Source organism: Pteropus medius, unplaced genomic scaffold (genome assembly GCF_902729225.1).
Source record: "Pteropus medius unplaced genomic scaffold, Ma_sr-lr_union100, whole genome shotgun sequence".
In the NCBI taxonomy this organism is placed as follows: domain Eukaryota; kingdom Metazoa; phylum Chordata; class Mammalia; order Chiroptera; family Pteropodidae; genus Pteropus; species Pteropus medius.
In genome coordinates this window covers 485603-491062 of record NW_024341753.1, presented here as the reverse complement: position 1 = coordinate 491062, position 5460 = coordinate 485603, and the positions used below count along the sequence as shown (strand labels likewise).

Below are 5460 nucleotides of genomic sequence, written 5' to 3'. Positions count from 1 at the left end.
TGCTGTGTTACAAGAGATCTTGTAACTTATGAATATATTTTTAAATTATTTAAACCATATAATGACAAATAAAGTTTAGCTTCAATATCTGTACTATTCATAAAACATTCTCCTCAATAGCTGTAGAATAACAGAAGGGTCAGACCAGTGGCCCAGCTAACCCAGTGTCTGTGTGTTTGAAAATGGCCCCAGGGAATATTAGATAAGAATATATCATAGTTGCTCTCCATAATATTAAACTCATAAGCCTAAGAATATTCATAACATACTTTGTTCAAGTCTATCATCTTTCAAATAAATAAATCTAGCCTTATTCTACTGCTTCAAAAACATTAGTAATTTAAATGATGACTAAACTTATTTGTAGAGTAGTTTAATTTATGGTTTTAGTGTGTTGCTTTGAAAATAATTATTTTCCTCCTAGATTTAAAAGACAAAAAAAGAAAATATATATAATTTCAAATAAATAGGTATATAAATAATCCACTCAATTTAGCTCACTGACACAAAAAGTCACAGATTTTTATTATACAGATCATTGATATAGCCGGAGGCACTTCCTCCTGTGGAGCTATTGGAATCCATCTTGTTGATGATGGCTTTCTTTTTTTAAAAGCGATGCTCTCTATGTAGTCACTAATTCAAAATGTATCTCAAAGAACAATAGACAACCATGTATTGATTCTGACTTTTTCACTCCATTGTGATCATCTGAAACTTCTAAAAGTCAACTCATCCTATTAGAATTTCATAGCCCATAACAGATATACGTTTGAAGTAGCTCTGTTTAAAACTCCTATTATTCAGCTTCTCCTTAAACACACATAACAAAATTAGCTAGAGAATAGCTGTTATATAACAAACAAATCTTTAATTTGGAAACTCAGTTCTTATGATTAAAAATCAATGACAACAGCAAGAAAGCAAACAAGCCAGTAATTTTTAGTTTTTGCTATCAAATATACAATTATCTCCACTAGTTGTCATACTAATAATTTTCACCTAGTTGGGAAAATTTACATCAGTGGTTCACAAGAGCAGTAGCAACAGAACCTAGAACTTGTTAAAGCTCAAATTCTTGGGCCTCATCTTAAAACCGACTAAATCAGAAACCCCGATTGTGGGGTAGGTACATCATATGTTTTAACAAGATATCCAGGGGGCACTGCCTAATCCCTCATTCCATTCACATGGAGTTCAAGTTTAAATTGGCACAGGGCAGTAGTCTCTGCTAAAATAGTTTTATCTTTAGTGGAAAGATATGGTTGGAAGCATTCAACAAAAATTTTTTTTGCCAATATTTAGAAACCAATCATAAAATGCATTGATTAATTGATTATTTAAACTAAGAAAGAAAATTTTTTTCAGCTTTTTTTTTCCTACTGACAAACTATCTTTAGCTTCAACTCACCTCTCATAGCCCACAATGATTACCTAATATTCTGCCTGGTTCTACCTGGATACATAAAGTTTGTTAGTTTCGTACATTTAAACTTCTAGTTAAAACAACACTGTGAAAATACTGTATAAAATTATGTAGTAAGATATTTTTCCTTAGTTTATCTCCAGCTTCCATGTGTATTCATTTTACTTATTTCATATAAGTTGCTAATTTTCCAGTTATGAGATTCTGTTAAACTTTATTTTTCTTTTTCATGTATCTTTTGGAAAGTTTCCATTCCACTAACTCAAAATGGTTTTAAGTCATATTTCATCTCTATCCTAAAATAGATCAGCTAATTCAAGTTAACATGTTAATGACTAATAAGTTTCAATGCATTATTCCAAGCAATACCATCTATATTTTGTCATTTGCCATTACCTGAAATTAGTATAATTATGAGAATTGCAAGTATTGTGAAGATCTCTGAATGAGATATGACTGGGCTATTAACCTGTATATCATAACACATAAGTGATTTTAATCTGTTTTTATTTGTTCAATAAATATATATTCTAGGTATTGTCCTTGTCTTTAGAATTTAGATCCTGGAGCCCAAAGAATTTGATAATTTGATCACTCCTTGTGATCAAACAATGGTGGTATTAGATATGTTCCTAAATCTAAAATAATATTTCAATATATGTGAAGATCACTAAATAGAATCCATTAACTTTAAGAAGAGCCTTTGGAAAGGAAAGGAAAACAATTCCTGAGTCATCTAATCCTCAAAATACCATCACAGGAATTGCCCAAATTGTAGCTTGTGATTACCTGTACATTCTTTGAGATTCGGCTCATGTGCATTGTGATGCCATTGATGAAAGCAGTGCCTCAAATCGGTTCCACAGTCAGTGCTGAGTTGGGTTTCTATTGAATAATATCAATCTCAGCAAAAACATTTTTCAGCTAAAGAGCAGCAATTAATTAACAAATGGATAAAAGTTGGATAAATCCTGTGTCCTTTGATGTCATTTAAAATAACAATGAGTTAATATTAATTACTTCTGATCAATTTTAAATCAATTGTGTAAATTTGGCAACGGGATTTTTCTAGTAATTATCAAAAATATCAGATATAAACCAATATGCAATAAATCAATTTTAAAGAATAATATTGTCATATTTTTCAATAGATACAGTATAGTCCATGCTTTGTAATTTATCTATCTCAAATAACATTGACTAAATATTACAATGGCAGTTTGTAATTTTTTCAATGATGCAGAGAGACAAGATGCTTCAGTCAGTAACATTTAGCAGAAGAATTTCAGAGGAAAACAATCAACATTTTATGATCGGAATTTTTTATTTTTTAATTTTTTTAATTTTTTTTTTTTTAGGCAAAGCAATCCTTGGTTGACCTCACAGATTGCAAGGACCTGGTCAGCTTACAATCCATTATTTTTTATGTTTTACGCCTACAGCAGCTGGTCTTCCTAAGTGGTCTCCTAACCAAGAACTAACCAGGCCCGACACTGCTTATCTTCCTAGATCAGATGGAATCGGGCTTGTTCAGGGTGGCATGGCTGTAGACTATGATCAGAATTTAAATGAAAAGGTAAAATTTCAATGAGACCATTATTTAATGTGAAGACTGGTGAAACAGTCAACAAGATAGCCATGAATTGTGTGGGAGTAGATGAAAAAGATTTTCTGAGACTGGAGATGTCTACAATCCCTTTGTTCTTATAGTGCTTTCATTATTGATCACAAATAATGAAGAGCACAGTGAAGTCCTTTTAAAACTGTATGTATTCAGTCAGACACTATTTAGTTTATTTTTTCTAAAGTCACAATACTATCAAGTCCCTTAACTTCAGGATTACTAATTTCCTTAAGTATAATGATGAGAATAATAATACTCAATTTAGAAGACATTACTTAATTTAGATTTTATTTTTGTCCTGAATCTCTATTATCTTCTCTCATTATAATGTTTAAAGACCTGAAATAATCTGGACAATTGTTTATTTATATCACTTTATCTCAGTAAAGATATAGTCTAATACTTAAGTTTTATGATCTATGGACAAAAAAAAAATGGATACTTGAATGCTGTTTATATTATAAAAATTTTATTTGATTAAAAACTTTATTGGTATATGTATGTATACTATCATGGTTGGATATGTCAATTTAATGTGAAAGACAATATTGGGTTTTCACCAAATATTGAGGTAATTGATTCCCTATTTCAGCTATAGGAAGTTTTCAGTGATAAGACTATTTCTAGCCAATGAACTATAAGTGAAAGTGATGTGTTACCTCTAAATAGAGATAGATAAGAGCAGGGTATGCCTCTCAGTTATTTCTTATGCCCTAGTGTGGTAGCCTTGAGGCCATGTATTCCAGAAGGCCTAAAATATAGACAACCGCAGCTAAGCCACATCAAATTGTGACATAATTAAGAAATATGTGCTAATCCACTGAGAATTCAGGGCATATGCCTTGTAAAAGCTAGTACAAGTTACTTTTATAAATATTAAAATGAGTCAAGCCATACAAGAGTATCTAGTGTATGCATCTCTTTTGCAAGTATGTCTATAAATGACTTTAAAGTAGAAATGTAAATCTGTCAACAGTGCTGAATATTAGCCTGTGGAAACCTAGGGGTTAATAATGGGGATCAATGAAGGACAGATGAGAATGAAGATGACAGAATTTCCTTTTTTTCTTTCCTTTAACTTTTTTATTAAAATTATTGGGATGACATTTGTTAATAGTCAAATAAGTTTCAAGTATACAATTCAACAATATGTCATATTATATTGCATTGTGTGTTCACCACCCAAAGTTAAATTTCCTTCAGTCACCAAATGTGACTATGTTTAACCCTATCTACGTCTACTTTCCCACCCTTCCCTCTGGTGATCACTAATCCACTGCTCATGTTCATGAGTCTCTGTTCGTCATGTTTGTTTGCTGCTTTCGGTTTTATATTCCACGGATGAGTAAAATCATATGGTTTTCAACTTTTTCTGTCGGACTTATTTCATTTAGTATGATTATCTCAAGATCCATTTATATTGTCATAAACTGAAAATAAATGTTTTCAGTTTTTTGGAGCAAAGACCCAAAAGAAGGATTGCTGGAGTCAAATGAATTCTATTCTTAGTTTTTTGAGGAACCTCCATACTGTTTTCCATAGTGACTACAAATTTACATACCCACGAACAGTGTACGAGGGTTTTGTTTTTTCTCCACAACCTCTCCAAAACTTGTTATTACTTGTCCTGTTGATAATAACCATTCTAACAGGTGTGAGGTGGTATCTCATTATGGTTTTGATTCGCATTTTCCTAATAGCTAGTGAAGTTGAGCATCTTTTCATGTGTCTGTTAGCTATTTGTATGTCTTCCTGGGAGAAATGTTTGTTCAGGTCCTCTGCCCTTTTTTTAATTGGATTGTTTGTTTTTTTTTATTGTTGAGCTGTATGAATTCTTTGAATATTTTGGATATTAGGCCCTTATCAGAGAAAGTGTTTGCAAATATCTTGTCCCATTCGGAATGTTGCTTCTATTTGTTGGTGGTTTCTTTTGCTGTGCAGAGGCTCTTTAGTTTAATATAGTTCTATTCACTATTTTTTTTTCTTTATTTCTCTTGCTTTGAGGTCAAATTCATAAAATCCTCTCTAAATCCAAGGTTCATAAGTTTAGCACCTATGTTTTCTTCTATGCATTTTATTGTTTCATGTCTTATATTCAGGTTCTTGTTCCATTTTGAGTTAATTTGGGTGTATGGTGATATACAGTAGTCTATTTTTATTCCTTTGCATGTGGCTTTGCAATTTTCCCAGTACCTATATTGTAGAGGTTTTCTTTTCTGCATTGTTTTTTTTGGCTCCTTCGTCAAAAATTATTTGAGCATATATGTAGGGATTTACTTCTGGACTCTCAATTCTGTTCCACTAGTCTGTGTTTCTGTTTTTCTGCCAATACCATGCCATGGTGTTTTGATTATTGTCACTTTGTAGTATAATTTGGAGTAGGGCAGAGTGATTCCTCCAGGCTTATACT

At 31.8% G+C, this 5460-nt stretch overlaps 1 pseudogene; it reads right to left on the bottom strand.

Annotated features, from left to right (window-relative positions):
* Positions 1–2859: 2859 nt before the first annotated feature.
* LOC120593349 (uncharacterized) lies at positions 2860–2978 on the bottom strand (annotated as a pseudogene).
* Positions 2979–5460: the final 2482 nt, after the last annotated feature.